Source organism: Mus musculus, chromosome 2 (genome assembly GCF_000001635.26).
Source record: "Mus musculus strain C57BL/6J chromosome 2, GRCm38.p6 C57BL/6J".
Classification (NCBI taxonomy): domain Eukaryota; kingdom Metazoa; phylum Chordata; class Mammalia; order Rodentia; family Muridae; genus Mus; species Mus musculus.
Genome location: NC_000068.7, coordinates 34,003,515 through 34,028,087, shown reverse-complemented (window position 1 = coordinate 34,028,087; position 24,573 = coordinate 34,003,515). Strand labels below are relative to the sequence as shown.

Below are 24,573 nucleotides of genomic sequence, written 5' to 3'. Positions count from 1 at the left end.
CTTGGTCATGGTAGTAAAGCATCTAAGACAGTAGTTTTCTTGCCTATCCTAAGGGTTCCATCCTCACGTCAGCTTAGAGCTGCTTCCCTCTGGATTTAATTAAAGTCCTGAGTCCCTGGGGTGCTGTGGCCCCTTTGGTACCAGACTGACCTCCTGCAGGCTCTCCTGAGCCTCTGTGCCTCTTAGTGCTTAGCCAAGTTTCTTTGGTCAACCATTGGACTAATGACTAGCCAGGCGTGGGCAGTCATGGAAGGCAAGATCTCAGCCCCGCCTAGGTTCGGAAGCCTGGCCAGAGAGGCACCAGTGCAGACATGGATTGGAATGCCAGGCCCCTTCTGAACCTCAAGCTTGCTGGAGAGGTGGGGTGACTTCATCTCTTGACTTCCCAGGCGGTTCCCTTAGCAACGGGGCCTCGCTTTGACAGCCGCCTTTGCAGACAGTCTGTTTTCCAGAGGGGGGCTCTTTACCCTACTGCCTTTCACTCATTAAGTGAGAGTCGCTGCAGGGGTGTGAAGCCCAGACTCCCTGCAGTCTCATAGAGCCAGAGCTGTACCCACAGCCCAGCCTATCCAGGCTGCCCCTGGAGCCAGCAGCCCACAGACTGATCCTGTCTCTACAGGTCTGTTGTCTGCCGCGCAACACACATCTTGTGGCTCCCACGGAACTGAAGCCGGCTTCTCTACCTTCACCCTCTGCCCCCTCCTTGCTTTTTCTACCTCCTGACTTCTCTCTTCCCACCAGCACACCTGCAATCCACCTGTCTTTCACACTCACATTAGCAGTTAAAGCGTCTGTGCTGACATTTGATGATCTTAATATAGGCCCTGGTGACAGAGGAACAAGAAGAGCACAGAGTTTGCGCATTGCTGGAGAGTAGACTCCTCCCCCCGAATCCCTGACTCCTCCCCACAGTCCCTGTCTGAGCTCAGAAATCTCCCCTTCCACATTGTGGGGAGGGCTTCAACAGGTCCCACAGACTGTGTGGCGTGTGATGGCTTTACCTCCTTCGTGTAGCCTTCTCCCTCCAGATGACCAAGAAGGATGATAATAAAACCTACCACCAGGGGTCAGGTTCATCGGGTGCCCCCTTTGTGCCCTACCCAGGGGGCATGTACCCCCAGGTTAGTGTTAGCATGCAGCTAGCAGTTACCCTACTTCACAGATTAGAAAAAGGAGCTTCGGACATACTTAAGGTTAGCTAACATGGTTAAAGGAGAGAGTACGACGGTGAGCTGAACACGTGCCATGCGTGGTTAGCTGGCCAGGAAGAGGGGTGGGTCACTGGGAAAGTAGGGGAGGGGCATCTTGAAGGACGCTGAGAGGGTGGAGACGGAAGGCAGAAATGGAGTCGCAGAGATGGTGAAGGAAAGTCACTACACTGGAGTGTCTCAAGAGGAGGGTGGAGTCAACGCTTCTGGGACTCAGAAGAACAGGGTCACGTGTCTGAGCAACACTGTTGGTGACCATGAAAGGCACAGTTGATGAAGGGGTAGAAGACACTAGATCTTCTAAGCAGTGGGCAAAGGTATTTACTGAGAGAACAGGGCCATCAGGGAGGCCATTCCCCTGGGAATTCTGGCCCTGGGGTACAGTAGGGAGAAACGGATACCTGAACCTCATGAACCGCTATTTGCTCGATCTGTAGGCAAAGAGCGTGTTGATGAGAGCCACCAGGACAGGACAGGGGCTCCAGTTTGGACTTGGTATGGTTGGGTGGGCCAGGAGAAAGTTCTACTACCTCTTACCCTCCAAAAGGAGGCAGGATGAAGCCCAATTGGAGGAGCTGTGACTTCAGCAGTCCCGGGAAAAGAGAGGGAGGGGTTGAGGAGCACAGAAGCTGTCCGAGTGTTTGTGACCTCTTCACCTCCTGGACACATACCCCAAGGAAAACAATTGAAAAGATGCAAAGTTTAATTTGGACACAGTTCAGCCCGTGGCTGGCTGGCGTCCATTGCTTTAGTCTGAGGTGGAGCAGGATATCGTGCCAAGTCTCTATGATAGAGGAGGCTGCTCACTTCATGGGGGCCAGCAAGCGCTGAGGGGATGGGGGGTGGGGGGTGGAGGGTGGGTTGCAAGGTCACAATATCATCTTCAAAGACTCACCCTTAATGACCTACTTCCTCCAAATAGACTCCACCTCCTAAAGGGTTCATCCACCTATCAATAGCGCCACCAGCTGGGGAACAGATGAACAACACCGGAACTCTGGGAATCCAGTTCAAATCTGACTGTATTGCCCGAGAGAAGAGTGTCAGGGAGGCAGGACTCAGAGGAATGCAGCTGCACCAGGTGATCTTGCCATCCTTTTGTAATGGCCACTATTCCACCCTTCCCCATTGAACAAGTAGAGTGGAGTGTGTCACAGGCGCTCTTAGAGCTACTGTGGAAGAGGTAATGCTCATTGCAACTGGTCCTCTGTGTGTGTGTGTGTGTGTGTGTGTGTGTGTGTGTGTGCGCGTGCACACATGTGTTTTCCAACTTTTCTTTTTGTTATTTTGTTTTTGTGTTCTTCCCTGAAGACCACCTCACATTGAGGCCACGTGTCTCTTTATAAATTCCACATCTAGTGACATCCCATCAGCAACTGAAGGCCTGCTGTGATGGGAGAATTTACACCACAGAAATTGCCCAGAGCCCCTTATCAGGGCTGCTTCCCCTGGGAAAACTGGTTGCTCAGTACTGCTCCTCATGTCTCAGAAAGCTTGCCTTGACTAATGCAGAAAGAAATATATACATATATTCTATTATCATATATATGTATGTAACATATATTCTATTACCATATATATGTATGTATGTATGTATGTATGTATATGATAAGATCAAAAGAAAGTAAAGGGGGCAATCACATTATGTGATTATTTACCTAGGAAATTTGAAAGAACAAGCAGGAACTATTACAATTAATCAGGAATTCAGTAAATGCTGACTTGAAAGAAATATTCAAAAAAATCAATGGCTTTGCTGTGTACTTACATTAATCACCCGGAATGTATGATGGGAAAAGATGACATTCACAATAGCCACAAAGACAGAAAATATCCAACAACAAGCTCAGTCATAAATGTGTGAGGCTAAAACTTCACATGAAAATGAGAATTGACTGCATAAAAGCACAGCCGGCTGGGCCGGTGGAAAAGAAGATTAAAAATTGTCAATTCCATTAAGATTAATCCATACATTTAATTCAGTTCCAATGAAATCCCAAATGTATTTTCTTGCAACATCAGTTCATTGGGAGTTATAAATAGACAAGAACGGCTAAGAACATCTTAATAAATGAAATTGATCAGGGCAGGAGGAGCTTCTGAGGTCAGACATTTAAATGCAGGTGTCGAGGTGTTCCGTTGCCCACTGTCCACGCTGTTCTAAAATAGCTCCCATCCACAGACTGAGTGAGTGAGCCTAGGAGAACACTTGGGCACGTGCACCAAGCCCAGCACCACAAAAGCTGGGCCTTGTGGGGCACACCGGTCACTCCAGCACTTGGGAGGTGGAGGCAGGTGAATCAAGGTTCAAGGTCATCCTTAGCTACATATGGAGTTCAGGGCCAGCTTGAGCTGCGTGAGACCCTGCCTCAAAAGGAAAACAAAAGTAAGCAAACACACACAGGGCTACACATGCCTCAGAAACACAACTACACACACTCACACACACATACACACATTTACACACATATACACACACTCACACACACATACACATACTCACACACATATATACACACTCACACTAACACATGCACACACATATATATGCACACCCACACACATGTACACACACTCATGCACACAGTAACACAAGCACACACATACACACTCACATACACACACTCACACACACGTGCATACACTAACACATGCACACACATACACACTCACATACACATACATTCACAGATACTCACACACATGTATATACACTAACACACATGCACACATACACACTCACATATGCACATATACATACACACAGTAACACACATGCACACTCACATACACATATATACATACATGCACTCACACACACACACACATATATATATATATATATACATATACACACATACACACACTCACAAACATATACACACATAACACACATACACACATATACACACACTCACACATATACACATACATACATACTAGCACACACATACATACACACGCTCACAACACTTCCAGTGAGTTAATAAGTGAATGAATAAGCCAAAACACCTTGCAGATTTATATAATAAGACAAAACAGTAAAATCGGCATAATTAAACAAATGAGCCGACGCAGGAAAATAACTGAGGTGTGCATAGCTATTTATTATATAATGAAAGTGGCATTTCAAATCAGTAGGGGAAACATAAATTATTTAATAAATAGTGCTAGAATAGTTGGTTAACCATTTGAAAAAATAAAGTTAGACAATTGGATGCATATTAGCAACTAGATCTATTAAGCGAGTTGTTGCCTGGATATGATCGGATGTGATGGACCAGTGAAACCCATGTGGAAGCCAGGTGTGGTGGCACAGGCCTGTGGTCACAGCACTCAGGAGGTGGGGAGGCAGGAAGATTGCAAATTGAGTTTGGCTAGACTGGCTAGTCAGGGAACTCTGGCAATCCTACTGTGTCTACCTTGGAGTGTTGGGTATACAGGTGTATGAGCCACTATGCCCAGGCTTATAACACAGTTCTGGAGATCTGGGCTCAATCTGGTGACTCACCTCCGAGTCACCTCCCAGGCCCGTTGTAGGTTTTCAGTTTATTTTTTAAATTATTTATTTATGTGAATACACTGTAGCTGTTCTCAGACACACCAGAAGAGGACATCAGACCCCATTACAGATGGTTGGGAGCCACCATGTGGTTGCTGGGAATTGAACTCAGGACCTCTGGAAGAGCAGTCAGTGCTCTTAACTGCTGAGCCATCTCTTCAGTCCTAGGCCTTTAATTTAAAACACCATTTGAGAGGCTGGAGAGATAGACCTATAGGTAACATACTTACACTGGAAGCATGAGGAAGTCACAAAAAGAGAATCCTAGAGCAGTGGCTCAAAGCTGCAATCGTGCACCAGAGAGGCAGATAGACAGCTGGCTACCAGCCTGCTCAGCAAGTTCTTGGGCAAGTGAGGGACCTAGTCCCTAAAGAGGAGGTGGGTTAGCTGAGGTTGACCCCTGGCCTCCACATGCATATTGGTACCTGCATTTGCACCTTCACATACACACAGGAACACACATACACAGGAACACACACACACACAGGAACACACACACACAGGAACACACACACACAGGAACACACACACATACACACACACATACACACACACACACACACACGTCTTTTGCTCCTAAAGAGTTTGAGGTTATTTACAGACATGACCCCTCTTTCTTTACACTCATTTATAGAATGTCCCTTAAGAACTAGAGCAATCTTTAATAATCAAATCATGTCTATTAAGAAATATGAAAAACATCATTATTACAGTGCTCTGTTTTCCCCAGGTTCTTATTGCAATCTCCCTAGTTGTCCAAATCATGCCATTTATACTATTTTGTTTATGGTCTGGGTTCATCCCAAGTTTGCTTATCATATTTGGTTCTCATTTTCGTTAACCAGGTTTTGGTTGCTGTGATAAAATAGCACAAATGACCAAGAACATCTTACAAAGGAAACAGTTTACTTGGGCTCAAGGTTCCAGAGTCCATAATGATGGGGGACACTTAGGAGCAGGAGCAGGGGGCTGAGAGATCACACCTCAACTACCAGGAAGGAAGTGAGGGGGTGGGGGGAGGGGAGGGAGGGAGAAAGAGAGAGACAGAGAGAGAGAGAGACAGGGAGAGGGAGAGGGAGAGGGAGAGAGAGAGAGAGAGAGAGGTGGAGGGGTGGAGTGAGAAAGGCCAGGGGTGGAGTGGGCTATAATCCCCCACCAACACACTCTCAAAGCTTCTATAACCTCCCTAAACAGCGCCACCTGCTGGGGACCAGATGTTCAAACACATGAGCCTATGTGGACACTTCCCATTCAAACCACCACAATCCTTTTACACAGATGACATCTGGATACTGTGTTGCGTGCAAGTAATCCCAGCACTTTGTTGATAGAGGGAGGAGGACTGAGAGCTCAAGGCTGTCCTCAGCTGCATGGCAAGTTGGAAGCTAACCTGAGTTACACGAGATCCTATCTCCAAAGAATCCCAAGCAAGACCAAGCAAAAGTTAACCCAAAGCTAACGGAGCTTGCGTGGGAAAGAAAACCAGGGCTCGGACTCCCCTTTGCTTTTTATTTTAACTTTTTTGTTGTTGTTTTTTTGTTTTGTTTTTTGTTTGTTTTTTTGTTTTTGAGACAGGGTTTCTCTGTGTAGCCCTGGCAGTCCTGCAACTCACTTTGTAGACCAGGTTGGCCTGGAACTCAGAGATCTGCCTGCCTCTGCCTCCCGAGTGCTGGGATTAAAGGCGTTCGCCACCACGCCTGGCTTATTTTAACTTTTTAACTAAGACAAAATTCCTGTAACAGTAACTTTAAGGTGGTTAGATGGCGAGGTTAGCCATCTAACAGTGCGTGATTCAGTTGTGCTTAGCAAACCCACCCCATGGTAAACCATCCACTCTTTAGTCCAGAAACTTCCTATCCACCAGGCAGTCATTCCCCATTCCCAACCCAGGTCCTGGTAGCTAGGGATCCCCCTTCTGCCTCTGTCTAATATGAACATTTCATAGAATTGGGATCATGGAACATGGGGCCTTTTTAGGGTTCTGAGTTCTTCCATGTTTTGTGTTTTCTAGATTCACCCGTACGGCAGTGTGTCTCAGAATTCTATTCCTTTTCATGACTGAATAGTATTCTCTTACATAGATATGCCGCCACTTGTTTATCCATACATCACTTAATGTTGGATTGTTTAATCTTCTTTGACTTATACACACTGCCCTTACAGACATTTACATATAAGCCTTTGTATGAATATTAATGTATGTGCAGTGTGTATCTGTTATGTAAGTACATGCACATGTGCACTTGTACATGGATGCCAGAGGTCAACATCTTTATTATTATTTATTATTTATTTATTTATTTATTTATTTATTCATTTATAGCTAGTGAGACTCATCAATTGGCTAGGAAAGCTAGCCAATGAGCTCCAGGTGTCCTCCTGTATCCAAGGCCCCTCCTCTAAGCACTGGCTCTGCTTTTTTTTTTTTTTTTTTTTTTTTTAAAGATTTATTTATTTATTATATGTAAGTACACTGTAGCTGTCTTCAAACACTCCATAAGAGGGCGTCAGATCTTGTTACAGATGGTTGTGAGCCACCATGTGGTTGCTGGGATTTGAACTCCGGACCTTCGGAAGAGCAGTCGGGTGCTCTTACCCACTGAGCCATCTCACCAGCCCCTGGCTCTGCTTTTTATGTGAGTGCTAGGAACCCAAACGCAGGCCTCTGTCTGTGTGTGTGTGTGTGTGTGTGTGTGTGTGTGTGTGTGTGATGTCCCCAGCTCTGTCTTCATCCTCAGACAGGATGCCCGCTGGGTAGGGTTTATAGATGCCTTTCACCATGTCCATTCTTGTTTATGACTTATTTGTTTTTATTTTATAGGTAAAAGTGATTGGCCTTTCCCTCCCCAGTCCTGTGATGAGAGGTGCACATCACCATGCTGCATTCATGGGGTACTAGGCGTCAAACTCAGGGCCTCCTGTATCCTAGGGCAAGCACTTGACCAACTGAGCCCCACCCCAGCCCTACGGATTGGTTTTCAGATATGGAACCCACACTTGTACTCCTACAACAGATCTCATTTGCCGTTCTGATATACACTCCTTATAGTTTGCTAAATGGGTTCAATTTGCTAGTGTCTCATTCAAGGATTTCTGTACCTGTATTCATTCAATATACTTACTAATGTTTTCTTCTTGCTCTGTGTTGGGAAGAATACTGACCTTGTTTAATGAATATTTTTAGAGATCTCTGAGCAGAATCTGTGTTAATTATTCTTTAAACTTTGGGAGAATTATTAGGAAAGCCTGACTCTGAGCTTTTATTTGTTAGAAGCCATTTAATTGCCCATTTAACCTATCATTATTATCATCGTCATTTTTATTGTGGGGAGTGGACTAGGTCCTGAGTGAATGCGTATTGTTGGACTAATGCCTCAGACCCATGAAAATGGCAAAGCCTTCCCCTGTCGACGTGTGTGTGCATGTCTGTGCAGGAAATGTCAACTGCAGCTTCCCCCTCCCAGATGTTTATAGCTCAAGTCTTATCCTTAGATAAGTCTTATCCACTGAGACTCGATAGCCCTCCTCCTTTCGCTGTACCTAATGAATGTCCTGAGTTTCCAGATTGTGTAGTAGATGCCCTCCATCAGAGCAAGTGCAGCCCTCCCAGTTCCAGGTTGCTTCTGTGTACCTGCTTTTTCTTCATTCTCACCTTTCCCCAAGTCATGATTCCAGGACCAAGCCATGCAGGATGTTGCTTACTAGCATCATCATCGTCGTCAATGTCAACGTCAACATCAAAATCAATGTCATTGTCAGCAGCAGTGTCATCGTCGTCGTCGTCATCATCATCACCACCATCATCTAAGGATGAGCAAACGTTTTGCCTCCCTGTATGTCTACGCAACATGTGCAAGCAATGCTCAGAGGCCAGAAGAAGGCTCTAAAGTTGGAGTTCTAAGTGGATGGTTCTAAGCAGCCAGATGCTGGTGCTGGGAACTAAGAGCAGTACACACTCTCAACCCCTGACCCATCTCTCTAGTCCCTTTTTAATGAAGGAGTTCACAGCTCCAATTTTCCCTCTGAGCATGCTTTACCACTCATAAATGTTGGTGTGTTGTGTTTTGGGAACATACTTTATATGTTTTCTATACTTCACTCCATTAAATCTCATTTTGTAGTTGAATATACTGTTTACCCTCAAGAATGTTCCGTATCAACTGGGAAGCAATGGTCCGTCCACCATTGCTGTCGCAGGTGGAGTGGAGTGTGATATACGGGTGTCTGCTGAGTTGTCTGTCTTTGCTGATGCCTTCAGGCCTTGGCTTTCTTCCTCTTTCTCATTGTTCTTTCCGTTATTGACAATCCTTCATTGAAGCTCCAGCTAGGAAGGAAGAATTCTGTCTTCCAATTCAAGTTGCTAGCATTTACTTCCTCTATTTTGGAGCTCTGTCATTAGGTGCACATATGTTAATAATCACAATGGCCCCTTTATCATTTAATGTATTTCCTTGTGTTTAAAAAAATTCCTCTCTCTCTCTCTCTCTCTCTCTCTCTCTCTCTCTCTCTCTGTGTGTGTGTGTGTGTGTGAGAGAGAGAGAGAGAGAGAACATTTGCCATACTGTGGATGTGTGCATGTGCAGTTCAAAGGACCTGGGGATTGAGTTTGGATGGCCAGCCTTGGAGGCAGGCATCTCCCCACTGAGCCATCTTCATTTCTGATATCAGCACATGCGTTCTATCTCCCTTAGACTACTTTTGCACACAGAATCTTTCTCTACCCTTTTACTTTCACCCTATTTCTGTCTATTCATTTAAGATGAATCTCTTATATACAGTATATAGTCAGGTCATTTAAAAAGCCCATTCTCCCAATCTTCTACCATTTAATTGGATAGTTTAACCCACTTACATTTAATGTAATTATTATTAAGGAATAATTTACTTTTATAATTTTACTCCATTACTGTCTTATTTTTATTACATAAACCATCTTCATTTCTTTGTCATTTATCTCACTGTACATTTTAAAGTTATTTTTATAGTATTTTCCCTGGGGATTACAATTAAAGTATAATTTATAACATTCTATCTTGGAATTCATACTGACTTTATTTCAAAATTATACAAGAATTCTGTCTCTCTATAGCCTCACCTCCTGCTGTATATCTTTCTAAAATGTTGCCTACTAACATAGATTGATCATTATTATAACAGATATATAAATAGTATTTAACATGTTTATATTTACATTTCATGGAAAAATAATTTATAAGCCAGTCAGTCACACAGTAACATCATCTTTCATACTTGCATAGATACCTATATAGATATATGGCTGCCTATGCAGGCATAAAGCTCTGTGTATGTTCATATGCGTTTTTTAATTGTCCAATGTCCTTCAATCTCAGCCTAAGGGACTCCCTTTGTCCATAATCCCTGTCATACATAGTGCCTTTTTACCACTTAAAGGCTGGAACTTTAAAAGTGCCTACTTTTTGTATTTAAAACAACAAACACAACTGTCCTTTCTCTATCTCAGCCCCTCCCTTGAGTTCCAGTGTGCAGAATTCCATCTTTCTGAGATATCTATCCTCACCTCTCCAGGTAAAGGCCCAGGCCCATGCTTCCTTCAGAATGCAGGCCTAGACACCTGGTAATTGGGGTGTATCCATCATCAAACAGGATTAACAAGATTAACATGAGTTCCTAGATGCTTAAATGAAACATGCATCAGAAACACCCTTTAGCATCCCCCTGGGTGGATGCAGGTCCTTAAACCATGTCTGATGGTCCAGGAAGAGCCTAGCAAAGGCATATAGACAGACCATGATGCCTGACAGAAGGTTGTCCTGGGTTCAGGAAGCCTGTGTGGAGGCCAATCCCCTGCCTGCCAGAGGGGGCTCTGGGAGGTGGTCCTTGACTTCACTATCTTATGGGATAAGCATTTCAATGCTGTTTGACATGAATAAAAATGAGGGGCGAGACTTGAACTGGGTTCAGGACACATTGTGGTCCTGCAACAATAACCTGAGGACTGGGTTGTCACAGCATCCACGGTGTTAGGGGAGGAGAGTAAGCCAGATGAGGATGTCTGAGGCGCTTGGTACTAGGCGTGACTGGGATCATCACAGACAGGACTTCCTGGGACTTCAGTGTCCTTGAGATGGTCACAGACACTTGACTGCTCGTGGCTTCTTGGGGCTGGAGGGCTGAGAACATTTGGATCCCATCTAGAGAAAGAATTACAGAGTGAAGAGATGGTTCGTCTGAAGAGAAGGAGTTACAGTTACGAGGTGGGGAAGACAGGGATGGACAAAGGCATACAGAGAAAGAAGAGAGGGAGAGAGAGAGCAGTTAGCACGGGAGCAAGTTGGAATTGAAAGGCGTCTGGCAACCTTGCATTGCCTAGGAAATGATATTAACATTTTATTATTGTAAGGTGAGCTTTTTAAAACGGAATTTTAAATGTTACCCTGCTGTTCGGGAACACAAAAACCTTTAATTTTATGCAAATGAACAGCAACGCGCTGAGCGCTTAATGTAAACGAACACTTTCTTTGTAGGAGAGGTTGGAAGGGAGAGGGGAAAAAAAATTCCCCAGGATTCTTTAATTGCTGTCTGAAATTATGTAAATCCCAGCATCAGGCAGAGCGCAATTACCCCGCGGCCCTCCCTGCCAGCGCCGCTAATGTCTAACAAAATATCGGTGGGTGACATTTAGACGGGGTAATGCAAATGAGAATTAATTTTTTCCAAGACAAAGGGCAGCTGAAAGATCAGCTCATTCATATACAGGAGCTGAGAGAGCTTACAATGCTGGGGGTGGGGTGGAGGATGGGCCCCCCCAGCAAACAGGGGCACCCTCTTGGGCCTGGGTCCCTGGGAACACTGGCCACCTGGAGCCTCAGGTTACTAACCCTCTGATTGTATTCCCGAGCAGTTTTTCATAGAAATTGGGTTAACACATGTAAATAGTCATTTAAAAAATATATGTTCCTGCTCACGTAGGTGACCCGGCCTAAACTAGGCTGTTCGTGCTTTCACAAACTTGCTTATTGCTTGCTCGGGGCAGTGTTGAAGGTACTCATAGGAACTTAGACTGGGGAGGGAAGGGGGTGGGAAATGTTCCGGTCCTTTGGCCAAAGGCGCAAAGGCTGATGGTAAACTCCGGAGGAAGAACTCCATCAAGAGATGGAAGGTGGGTTGTTGGGTTTGTTTCTTTTACTCTTCCACTCAGTTTCCCTCCTCCCTTCACCCTGCCCTCCATGTTCTTTCCACTTAAGAAAACATTTTTTTTTGTTGTTGTTGTTGTTTTTTTGTTTTTTAAAGATGGGTTTTAGTAAAGGAGATTTGCCAGAGCAGCCCAGAGCCCCGATGTAGCACCCACATGAAGTTCTTTTCTCTACTGGCAACCCCTTCACACAAAGCTCGCTCCGGCCCAACACCCTTCAGGTCTCAGCACAGGCCTGACTTCCTGCAAGGAGCCGGTCCTGCGCCCTCCCAGCAATGACCGTGCCCACCTTGACTTCTTAACATTTCCCAAAGAGGTCAAGCTCCGCTAAACCCCAGCCCCTTGTCCTGCTTGGGCCTCTGACTCAGGATTCTGGAACTTTCCAGGCCTTTTGCCCAGAGAAGGGCTCAGGAGTCTGCATAAGCGTAAGTACTAGGAGACTGGGGGTCAAGGTGAATGTGATGGTTCAGGCCCAGAAAAAGCTGATTCTAATAAATCCTGCAGGCTGAAAATACATCTCGGACTGGAGGGGGCTTGTTCAAAGAGGAGCAGGCTGAGGGGTTTGTAGGTGAGGAAAGCTCTCCCCTTAGCCTCTTATTCCACAGAGTATTGTAACTTCATTCAGTCAAGTTCATGAGAGTTTAAGTCTTTCTTCCTGGTTTTAATTCTGGAGACCCCGCCCCCTTCTATTCTCTCTGAAGGTTTTCTTCACATCCAAGGCGGTGGATTTCCCTCTAAAACCAAGACAGCTCTTGCAGTTACCCACTCTAAAAAGATGTTTTGTCTGTTCCATTATATTTGAAAGAATGACCCGATGTTTAATCTGTTTTTGTCTTTTAAAAAGTCACTTTAAACGTTTGTGGAATTTCTTCCCACTTCACATCTGCAAAGTGAGCTCATTCCAGCCTGCTAGAACCAGATTACAGCAATGCTTTTGAATTCTTCTGGAGCATAAAGAATTTCCTTTTTCATTTTTTAAAAGAACAACACCCACATACTTCCTCATGCGGCCCCCCACCTCCCCCGCCAAGGTCTAAGAGGGAGAAAGGAATTACCTTGGACACATCACACAGAGGAGACTGACTGTAAGAACTGGTTGTCCAGGTGATAGAGGGTAGAGAAGCTGGCAGACCAGTGGGGCGGGAGGGACACAGGAATGAGGTGTGTTCCAGGGGCCAAAGGCAGGGGTGGCTAGGTAAAGATGGCAGCCAGGGAAGACATAGCAGATGATGGAAGCACTCCTGAATGAGAGGGGAGGAGAAAAGGAGGGATAAAGGAAGGATGGGAAGAAGGAGGGAGGGGAAGGGAGAGCTATCGCTAGGCTTTCTCTTTCCTTTTGCCCTCTGACCCCACCTGTCCCTCCCATTAAAGTGGCTCAGCTGGAACCAGCTGTATGAGCTGCTGCTGCTGCTGCTGCTGCCCTACTGATTCAGAACCTAGCAGAGGGAGATGAAGACACCTTTTGTTGTTGTTGACACAGGCCTCTAATTCCAGTTACATGGAAAGCTGAGGCAGGAGGATCAAGGTTTCAAGATTTGTGTGGACAACTTAGTAAGTTTTTAAAATGGAAAATATGAGATGGCTGAGGATGTAGTTCAGTGGTAGAGCTCTGCCTAGCGTGTTGAAGGACCCTCCCTCGGTCAGCAGTTCTCAACTAGGGGTTGAATGACCCTTCACAGAGGTCGCCTAAGATCTTTGGAAAACACAGATCTTTTACATTATGATTCATAACAGTAGTGAAATTACACCTAGGACGTAGCAACAACAATTACTTTATGATTGGGGTCACCACAACATGAGGAACTCTATTAAAGGGTCGCAGCATCAGGAAGGTTGAGAACCACTGCCCCAGGTTCAGTCCCAGATATAAAGGAGAAAAAACAGATTTGTAAAGACCATTAACCTGTGAACCAAGATGGCACCGTACTGCCAAAGTTCTGCTGATGAGGGTCACCATCACAGGTCACTAGAACATGCCCTGAAGAGAAGCCAACACTTGGGAGCTGCTCCTGGAAGGGCAGCATTCATGCCAGAATGTCAAACTTGAACTTGATGGTCTTCCAGATCAGTGATGGAGCCGGGCGTGGTGGCGCACGCCTTTAATCCCAGAGCTTGGGAGGCAGAGGCAGGCGGATTTCTGAGTTCGAGGCCAGCCTGGTCTACAGAGTGAGTTCCAGGACAGCCAGGGCTACACACAGAAACCCTGTCTCAAAAAAAAAAAAAAAAAACAAAAAAACAAAAAACAAAAAACAAAAAAAACCAAAAACCAAATCAGTGATGGAGTTACAGAAAGCATAGGGGACAAAGCAACACGACAGGAGACACATCAGCACATCCTGAGGTGACTCTGCAGCGCCACTGACCACTCTCTTTAGCAAGTAATTTGGGGGGGAGGGTAATGTGGGCACTGTCTTACTCAGGGCCACTATTGCTTCGAGGAAACACCATGACCAAAGTCACTTGGGGAGGAAAGGGTTTATTTAGTTTATATATCACAGTCCACTGAAAGAAGTCATGACAGGAACTCAAACAGGGCAGGCACCTAGAGTCAGGAACTGATGCAGAAGCCACGAGGTGCTGCTCACTGGCTTGCTCCCCATGGCTCGCTCAGCCTGCTTTCTTATAGCACCCAGGACCACCAGCCCAGGGGTGACACCATGCACAGCAGGCTGGTTCCTCCCCCACCGTTCACTAATTAAGAAAGTGCCCTAGAGTCCTGCCTACAACCTGATCTCACGGATGCATTCTCTCAAGTGAGGCTCCCTTCTCTCTGGTGACTCTAGCTTGTGTCAAAGTGCCACAAAACTACCTAGCACAGAATACTTAAAGCCCTAACAGATGCTTAGATCTTAGACCAATAAGTCACCTGTGAAAGCCATTTGTAAATCAAGGAAATTTCAACATTAACTGGGGTTCCCATGGCACCAAGACATTATTGTAGATTTTTGGGTGCCACAAGGCACTTTGGTATTTTTATCTTTACCTAGATAATTCTTTGCTTTCAGAACTATGCATTGAACATTTCCCATTGGAATGATCTGGTGTCTGGGATTTGTGTCAAAATAAAGCTGTTGGAAGCTGGGAAGGATGGAAGAGACGATAACAAGAGTTGGTGGAAACACCGAATGATAACCACATGGCAGGGAGGAGTGCTGTTCTCTATCAGTTGGGGCATGGTTAAAGTTTCTACAATAGAAGGTTTTAAACATTGTAAAATAAAACAACAGATCAAATTAACTTAGCAAATTTTAGGGGGAGAAGGTGAAAATATTCATATTTATTGGCCTACAAAATAGTTCAAAACATAAAAGTTGCCACCAAACTACATGGGCTCAATCCCTGGGGCCCTCATGGTGAAAGAGAGGGAGGGAGGGAGGGAGGGAGGGAGGGAGGGAGGGAGGGAGGGAGGGAGGGAGGGAGGGAGGGAGGGAGGGAGGAGGGAGAGAGGGAGAAGGAAAGAAAGAAGGGAGGAAAGAAGGAAGGGAAGAAGGGACTCTTGAAAGTTTTCCAGTGACTTCTACATGCACTCTGTGGCTTGTATGTGCACACACACACACACACACACACACACAGAGAGAGAGAGAGAGAGAGAGAGAGAGAGGAAGAGGGAGAGAGAATTGTAATAAGGCTTTAAAAATATGTATTACCAAAGTAAATATGATTCCCATATCTTGAGGAAGTTAGAGTCTAGTTATCTATAATTGTGTGTTTTATGTTTAGAAATCTCTCTTTAAAACACAGTGTGAGAGGTCTGGTGGTGTGTGTGGGGGGTGTCTAAGTCAGCAAAGTCCTTACCATGCAAGCGTGAGGACCCTGATTTTAATTCCCAGCACCCTGGTAGAAGCAGAGGGTGGTAATGCTTTTAATCCCAGTGCTGGGAAGGGAAAGACAGAAAGATCCGTGGGGCTTGCTGGCTCCATGACGGTGGCTTCAATGAGTTCTCCTGCAGGCTCGTGTATGTGAACACATGGTCTCCAGTTGGTGTTGCTGTCTGGGAGGCTTAGGGGTGTGGCCTTGCTGAAGGAGGTGTGTGTGTGTGTGTGTGTGTGTGTGTGTGTGTGTGTGTGTGTCTGCTAGTTTAAAGACGAGCAACTTGTGGTCTGCTCTCTCTTATTCATGCCTGAAGTTCAAAGCTCCCAGCTTGCTGTTGTAGCTGCCATGCTTCTCCGCCTTGACTGTGTTAGACTCTGATCCCTCTGGAACCATGGATCCAAATAACTCCTCCTTCTTTGAGTTGCATTGGTAATGGTGTTTTATCATGGGACTAGAAAAGTAATGACCGTTCCAGGTCTACAAGTTCCAGTAACTACAAGTTCCAGGTCCCAGTAAGAGAAACTGACTCAAAAACAAGGTGGGTGGTCCATTATCGATAATGGACTAAACCTCTAAAACTGTAAGCCAGCTCCAATGAAATGTTTTCCTTTATAAGAGTTGCCTTGGTCATGGTGTCTTCACAACAATAGAATCCTAAGACACACATGCTCATGAACATACATTTGTATGTGCACATCTGCAGACATGTATATACAGTGGGTTAATATACCAGCTAGTTTCAAAATTGAATAGCTTTACTTCTATACAAAACAATCACCATATAGAATCTATAAATTAAGACCTCTTCATAAAAATCACAAATAAGATATATTAACTGAAAAAATTTTAAAAGAAAACTAATGAATCTATACAAAGAAAGGAAGTGGGTCTGGAGAGATGACTCCATAGTTAACAGAAAACAAGAGTTTGGCTCCTAGCACCCACAATGAACATCTCAAATCCTGTAACTCCAGTGCCAGGGCACCTGTGCTGGTTAGCTTTTGTCAACTTGACACAAACTAGTGCCCCCTGTGAAGAGGGAAGCTCAACTGAGGAGTTGCCTCTGTCAGGTTGGCCTGTGGGCATATCTGTGGGCTATTTTCTTGATTAATGATTGCTGTGAAAGGGTCCAGCACACTGTGTGTGCTGACATCTTTGGGCAGGTAGGTGGCCCTGGGATCAGCAGGCTGAGAGAGCTAAGAGAAGCAAGCCAGTAAGCAGCTGGCTTCTACTTCAGCTCCTGCCTGCAGGAGCTCCAGGAGTACCTGCTCTGTTTGAGTTCCTGTCCTGACTCCCTTCGTGATGGAGTGTGGTCAGGATCTGTAAACCAAGCAAACACTCTTTGTCATGATGTTTCTTACAGCAATAGGAAGCAAACCAGGATAGTGGATCCTGTAGCTATAAATACTGCCACTTGCAGCAATGTCTCGTCCCATGGGGGATGCTGGACTTCTGTGCCTTGTTCCGATGATCCAAGAAAATAGAAAGAAAGAAAGAAAGAAAGAAAGAAAGAAAGAAAGAAAGAAAGGAAGGAAGGAAGAAAGAAAGGAAGGAAGGAAGGAAGGAAGGAAGGAAAAGGGAAGGAAAGGAAAGGAAAGGAAAGGAAAGGAAAGGAAAGGAAAGGAAAGGAAAGGAAAGGAAAGAAGAGTAAAAAAGAAAAATATATTCACCTTCAGAATCTCAAGCCCCAAGCAGATCATAGATGGACTGGGACGACAGTTCACATACACCAGCTCTCAAGCCAAGAAGCTCAGTCTGATGTCTAGAGTCCCACCAGCACCTTCCCACCTTCTTTGGGAGAGACAGTTGTTATCTTGCCTTAGTTTCATTCCCTGACAAGAGCAACTTGAGGGAAAGGGATGTTTTTGCCTCACAGTTCCAGAGGGATACAGTCCAGCATAGCAGAGAAGACATGGTAGCAGGCAAGGAAGGCAGACTTGACCAGGAAGCTGGCTGGTCACATTGCATCTGCACTCAGAAAGCAGAAAATCAACAGGAAGGGGGGGGGTTGCCTATCAGACTATAAAACCTCAAGCCCAACCCCCAGTGACTCACTCCTATAGGAAGGCCCCACTTCCTAAAGGTTCTACCGTCTTCCCAAATGCCCCAGCTGGGGACCAAGGGTTCAGACACATAGCCTATGGGGCATATTTTATATTTAAACCACAACTTACCCAGACCACAGAAAACACCAGCAGGTAAAAGCCAAATGATTATGAGTCTACTTAAAAAGCTCAGGAAACACACAGAAGATGGTGTGCCCAGCAGGGTGGATGCAGAGGCAGACAGCGAGGGACTCAGACATGCACACTTAGAAGCAGAATATAATTTGGAGGAATGAGACATTATCAAAACTTAAAAGGCAGATAAAAGGAATCACAAAAAAACTTAAAGAAATAAAAATGTAATTGACCTGGGAAATTCAATGAATGGAGTAATACAGATTAGACATGGCCAGAGTAAAGAATAATGACCTGGGAGACAGAGCTGAACAAATTACCCAGGACGAAGTTGGGAGAGGAAGGAAATGGGAGACATAAAATAAAAGCCATTACATATTGAGAATAGAGATATTATGTCTAAAAATGTGTAACCTTCAAAGTACCAGAAGGGGACAATCAGGAGATTAGGGAAGGAATGTGCTTGAGAGAGAGAGTATCTATTTTGAGAATCAATGAGGGACACAAATACTTAGAATCGGAGTCTGGAAAATCATATTCAAGAAAAATAAGAAGAAATCTACAATAAGCTTGAGGAACAAGGACTTGAGGCATGGCTTGGTCGGTAGAGCGCTTACAGTAGCAGGCACAGAACTCTGGGCTTCCATCCCCGGCACTGTAAGCCAGAAAACAGACAGATGAGCCACACAGAAAGCAAGGTGCAAGGGGAGACACAGAAATCAGGCAGTCTATATGACAACACAGACGATGTCTTAGCACAGCTGCCTTCGGGCCCAGGAGACAACTTTACCATACGGAATCTGGATTTAAATTTGTGTGTTTGTGTGTGTGTGTGTGTGTGCAGGACATGAACATTGAAAGGAAACCATGAGGTCAGAGGAAGGAGGGGTGGAGGCAAGAGTGGGCACAGAGGGCAGTGGAGGAACCAGGACTAGCGTATGGCATAGGACATATATCATGGCATGATCATGCCATATGAGGCCCTTTACTTTGGATGTTGACTTAAGCAGCAGCAGTTAAGATAGAGGCATGCTGCAGCAAAGCCTAGGTGATTTCTATTAGTAGAATTTTACTCAAGTTCTCAGCAGTTGCTTACTTTAAAAAGAAAGAAAATGGATTGGCCTTTGGTCTCCATTCATGGCAGGACAGAACCAACTCCCAGAAGCTGTCCTCTGACCTCCATGGGTGCACCATGGCACATGCAGATGTACACGCACAAAAAATGTAAAGATAATCTAAGAAAGAAAGAAAAATGGCAACCAGGCATAATGACGGATGCCTATTATCCCAGTGCTGGCTTAAGAAGCCGAGTTGGGAAAACACAGCATTGGTTTGAGTCCAGCCTAGGCTATGCAGGGGCTCTTACCTAAAACAAATAAACAACCAAAAAAAGAAAATAAATAAAATTACCTCAGGAAGAATGTCTGAGTTACAGGCAGAATTGAAGGGCAGATAGCCTACTAAACATGCCAGTGTCTCTGAATAAACACTTATCATAAAAAACAGCAGCAAATTCATGGTACTGGGGGCAGGGAAGAGGAAACACCAAATGCTGATGGCGTAGCAGTCAGATGGGATTGTCAGAGACCTTCAAATGCATCAGCGTCTTTGTGATGTTCAGATACTAATCTTAGAAAGTATTAAGCAACGCCCGTTAACTTTTATAGTCAAGCAAACAGTGGGGTTTGTTTTGAGCCCTTTGGCTTGCCTGTTATGCATCAATAGATTAATACATTTACTCTACCTAACCTAATAGTAAAAATGTATTTTTAAACCATTAAGGGTGTTTGGTTCTGGTACATAAATAGTCACATAAAATGATGGAACATACTAAGGCTCCATATATACATATACACGTACACGCACATGTACACATACATTTACATGCACTGGGGAGATGGTCTCGGGGGTGAGAGAGCTTGCTCTGCAAACATGAAGACCTGGGTTTGGATCTCAAGCATCTCTGTGAAAAGTTGGGTATGACTGAAGTATGTCTGTAACCCCAGCATTGGGTGGACCCCAAGAGCACATTGGCCAGCCCGCCTTGCCAAATGGCAGGATGTCAGGTTAGTGAGAGCTCCTGTCTCAAGGGAATGCAGCAGAAAGCAGCAGAGCAAGACACCTGATTTCTACTCTGGCCTCTGCCTGGAAGTGCACCCTACAGTCACACATGCCCATGTGCACACGCACGTGCGCACACACACATGAATATACTCATACAAACATACATGAACACATTATCCAGGAGTGGTGTTGGAACAATTTACCTATCATTTAGCTTGAGCAGTCAAACCAAACTCCATCACTTTCTAGAACAGCTAGGTGCTTGTCTGGATTTAAATTCTGTATAAAGCCTGTGGTGGCACTAGGAAGGCAGAGACAGGCAGTCAGCCTAGCTGATCAGAGAGCCTCCACAGTGAGAGATCCCGTCTCTAAACAACAAAACAATATGCTATGTGTGTGCCACCTGAGTTTGGCCTGTGGCCTCCACACTCAAGTGCACACACCCATGTAGACATGTGCACTGGTACTCACATGTGCACCCCACACCCATAGGCACATGTACACACATATGCACATACACATGTACAGCCTCACACATAAACATGCACACACATAAACACTCAACTATCAAATGCCAGTCTCCTCAACATTACTGAGCAGCTTTGCCTTTTCCCTGGAGCTGTAAAACGCCTCCTGTGGGGAGCACTGCTTACCTCTCACCTAACAGCCAACCTGCCCCAGTGGCTGACCTGTGTGTGAAGGCCACAGGACAACTCCAGGTACTGTTCTTGGAAGAACTGCCTACTTCATTTTGAAACAGGGTCTCTCCCTGGCCTGCAGCCTGACAATTAGGCTGCCTGGGCATGGACAGGGGGCTACAAGCCCCTGGGATCTGTCTCCTTCCACCCTTCCAGCTAGGGATTATAAGTGTGTACCACCCCCACTAGCTCTTTATACAGGTGGTGGGCACTGAACTCAGGACCTCACAAACATGTTAGGCGAGTGCTCTACCACTGAGCCACACCCAAGCCTGGACACTGAGTCTTGACATAACATGTGTCTTGCACACAGTATGCCTCCCATTACTTCAGTCCCTTCTGTCTCTGAACAAAGACTGTGACAGTCTCCATCTAGAATCTGGGCACAGTTTTTTTTTTTTTTTTTTTGTTACTGCTGAATATTTTATGGTGTATTGCAATTGTAAACAGAATCTGCTTCCTGTTGCATCTTGCAACTGGTTATGGCCGGCGAGAAGGCAAAACTATTGATTTTCAAATATGTATCTAATATTTGATTGCTCATTTATCTAGGGAGCTTTTCAGTTGGTGTTTTTATGTTTTCTGGGCCTGTGGTTGTATAAACGGAGCAGGGTGAGGACCTCATTCTTCTCCTGTCTGATGATTAAGCCTCTTATTTCCCCATATATTTTATAGCATTGAGCATGTGTGCTGGGGGCTGGGGCGGGGGAAAGTAGAAGCGGCCATGATTACTTTGTTCTTGGTTTCAGCATGAATTCCATTGTCGTGGTCCTGCAAGGACACGCCTACCACTATTTTTATTGTATTCTATTTTGTATGTGAGGTATGGGTGTGCTTGAGTGTACACCTAGGTATGCATACATATATGTGCACATGTGCTTGGAGGCCAGAGGCCAAAGCTGATGACTTCCTCTAGTGCTCACCACCACATATTTTATTATAATAATGATTATTATTAATTTTACTTATGCATATGGATATATTGCCTGCAAGTTTGTTGATATACCATGTGCATGCCTGGTGCCTGAGGAGGCCAGCAGAACTCATCAAATCTCCTGCAACTGGAGTTACACACAGTTGTGAGTCAGCATGTTCTGGGAACAGAACCTGGGTCCTCTGGAAGAGTGGCAAGCACACTATACCTAGGAGCCATCTCTCCAGGCCCTACCAAGGATTTATAACTAGTAAAGAATGTCGAATTTGATTTGATTTTAGGTCTTTTCTACATCCATTCGGGTAATATGTTGTTGTTGTTGTTGTTGTTTCTTCTGTTGCAATGTATTTTGCCATCCTTTCTTACATGTAGGTGATACTTGATACCTTGGCATGAGTCAGTGGATTTTTAAGGATAATTTTATGAATCCCTGAAGTGGAAACTTAAGGGTTCTTTGCAAAGTCAGTTGGATGGTGTCTTACTGGGGTAAACACGTGAAGGAACATTTAGTTGAAGTGGACACAGGTGAAAGGATGTTCTGCTAAAGCAAGCACGTGAAAGGACACGTGAGGAAGGATTCGTTGCTAACGACACGCATGCACTGGTCTGCCTTACATTGTGCAGTTGAGCTCCATTAATTGGGACTCCATAGAGAGAAACACATCAAAAAACTTCTGGTGGTGTGCTGCAGTTTCTTGCCACTTCTGTGACTTGGGCTGATTGGCAGAATAATGTGAGCTGAGACAGATACACATACTGAGGCAAGACCTGTGGAGAACTCGTGATGTTTGGAAGAACTATAAAAAGGACTCCACAAACAGTAACAGAGGGTGAGCTTGGCTTGCTCATGGAGCTAGCTATGCAATGCTTGGTGGTCTCAGGTCTTCCCTTTGCTGAGAGAGGCACAGCTGAGAACTTCTCCTGGTGTCCCTGTTGGTCCCTCTTGCTGACTCGAGCTGATGCTGAGGCCTGACTGTCTCTGCTAGGTTGTGTCACTGCTTTTGCTAACCCGACTCTACTGCACCAGACTGCTGGTGCATCCATGAAGTACTTTCAAGTAGATGGAGCTGCTGCTCCTGATCTGTGACCCTAGCTGCAGATTTCCAGACAACACAGATGGGAGTTGCTCCAAAGAATCTTTCTTTTCATTTTTCTTTTTTCTTTCTTTCTTTCTTTCTTTCTTTCTTTCTTTCTTTCTTTCTTTCTTTCTTTTTTTTTTTTTTCGAGACAAGGTTTCTCTGTGTAGCCCTGGCTGTCCTGGAACTCACTTTGTAGACCAGGCTGGCCTTGAACTCAGAAATCCACCTGCCTCTGCCTCCCGAGTGCTGGGATTAAAGGCGTGTGCCACCATGCCCAGCTCCAAAGAATCTTTCTAAACAGATCCACACATCCCCATCCCTTCTGTCCCACTACCTCTGGAGGGTGTCAGGCTAAAAAGGAAGTAAAAGCATTTAAGATCCATCATTAAAAATAAGGGTTGAAAAAAAAAAAAAGCTACAACTACCAGGGTTGATTAATTTTCAAACGAATTTTTACATTTTAGTCCATCAATTAGATGAATCTAGCTGCTGCTGCTGCTTCTTCTTCTTCTTCTTCTTCTTCTTCTTCTTCTTCTTCTTCTTCTTCTTCTTCTTCTTTTTATTTTTAATTTTGCACCATCATCTTTCAGTGTTGGCTCCAAATTCTACTAATGTCATAGGTGATGTAGGTTGGGTGGATTCAGTTCAGTCAAACTGAAGGCATGAATCTTCTTGGCTCTGTGGTAGCTTAGGGACCTGTAGTGGTTTGAATGAGAATGGCTCATACATGGTTCCCAGTGGGTGGAACTGTTTGGGAAGGATTGGGAGGTGTGGCCTTGTTGGAGGAGCGTGTCAATGGTGGTGCGCTTGGAAGTTTCAAAAGCCCTTGCCATTTCTCTCTCTCTCTCTCTCTCTCTCTCTCTCTCTCTCTCTCTCTCTCTCTCTCTCCCTCTCTCTCTCTCCTCCCTCCCTCTCTGCCTGCTATCTGAAGAACAGGTTGTAAGCTCTCAGCTTCTGCTCCAGCACCATGTCAGCCATCCCTGTTGCCACGCCCCCTTCCATGATGATCCTGAACTAACCTCTGAACCTTCCTTGACCATGGTGTCTCTTCACAGCAGTGGACATTTACTAAAAGAACACCCACAGTCTTGTCTTGTCTCCATAGTGACCAAGGTGTGTGCTCTGCCCATGGCACTGGGTTCACCCACACAACATACTCAAACAATGCAGTCTGGATATAGGTTTTAAAAGCAGATGTTTAAAGTGTGAGTGTGCTGGGTGATTGTCTTCTGCCATCACTGTGAGAAGAGCAAACCACAGCTAAACTATTTGTTCAAACAACGAGAAACTTAAACCTAGACCTGCAATTGGGACTCAAGTCTGGCCAACCCAAGATGACAGTGTGTGACCAAGAATAAGTGATGTTTGTTTGAAGCCATGCAGATGGAGGTGGTTTGTTATATGGCAATAATCTGGTGGTAGCTGACAGATACGCTTGGCAACTACTCCCCATTTTCTTTGTTTCAGAGTAATGTACTACAGCATGGAAATTGGACTTTAGTTTTCTCATATATTAAAGTGGCTTTCAGGTTGTAGCCCAGGCAGTAAACACTTAGGTGTCTTCTAAACAAAAAGGCCAAGAGTCTGGCAGTTGATCATTCCATAAGATTGGATGCCACAGCAGCACCAATCTGGTGCTGGAGTTATGGAAGCTTCTAGAGAGATGCTGGTCCTCAGTCTACACTGGAATCCCAAAGAAGTAAGGTTATAACAAAAGTGAAGAAGTGCCTCAAGAACAGGATAGATGGACTTGCCAGCAAGACTGAGGGCAAGCATGCTTAAAGCAACATGTCCTCTGCCATGTCTTTTTATTTGGGCTGCCCACAGAGGAGTTTTAGTGACTCCAGGTGAAGACATATTG

The 24,573-nt window shown here is 45.0% G+C and overlaps 2 long non-coding RNA genes across 15 annotated transcripts in view; one reads left to right on the top strand and one right to left on the bottom strand.

The window, feature by feature from the left end:
* The window catches only part of C230014O12Rik (RIKEN cDNA C230014O12 gene), an 89,447-nt gene extending 79,648 nt beyond the window's left edge, over positions 1-9,799 (top strand). The window contains exons 3-4 of the long non-coding RNA NR_130173.1: positions 2,131-2,289; positions 7,592-9,799. This is a non-coding gene — a long non-coding RNA (RIKEN cDNA C230014O12 gene). The remainder of the gene's footprint in view (positions 1-2,130; positions 2,290-7,591) is intronic.
* A 133-nt stretch (positions 9,800-9,932) lies between these two features.
* Positions 9,933-24,573, bottom strand: part of Gm13404 — a 75,897-nt gene continuing 61,256 nt past the window's right edge. For all 14 annotated transcript variants that reach the window (XR_866147.3, XR_866145.1, XR_866144.2 and 11 more), the window contains one exon: positions 9,933-10,943. This is a non-coding gene — a long non-coding RNA (predicted gene 13404). The remainder of the gene's footprint in view (positions 10,944-24,573) is intronic.